A 489-nucleotide genomic window follows, 5' to 3' on the forward strand; every position below is an offset into this window, starting at 1 on the left:
CCGTGGACCCCCCCGGCCTCACCCCCCGGCCGGGGAGCCGAGCGAGCCCTGTGCCTCTGTGTGTGTGTGCATGTGTGCAAGTGTGAGTGTGGGACAGACCCGCCTCCGGCCCAGCGGGGCTCCCCTCCGAGCCGGGGTGCAGCGGGGAAGCGTCTCAGATTGACGCCCGCATAGATGTATGCACACATACATATATATACACACACGCACACACATATATATTACACATACATACATATTATGCATACATACACATACACACGCACACACACGAGTGCTGTGCGGGCTGTGCTCTGCAGCCGCTGCCCTCAAGATGAGAGGGATGCTCCGCCGGCTGTGACCACCCACGGCCACGCACAGACCGCATCGGTGAAACCCACGCCTGATCGAAGAGGTCTGTGTGTGTGGGGGTGCGTGATCGCCTTCCACTCTCTCCTTACGTCTGACTTTTTTTTTTTTTTTTTTTTTAAGGGTTTCCCCCCCCCCCCC

This window comes from Charadrius vociferus, unplaced genomic scaffold (genome assembly GCF_000708025.1).
Source record: "Charadrius vociferus isolate BGI_N301 unplaced genomic scaffold, ASM70802v2 scaffold55, whole genome shotgun sequence".
Lineage (NCBI taxonomy): Eukaryota > Metazoa > Chordata > Aves > Charadriiformes > Charadriidae > Charadrius > Charadrius vociferus.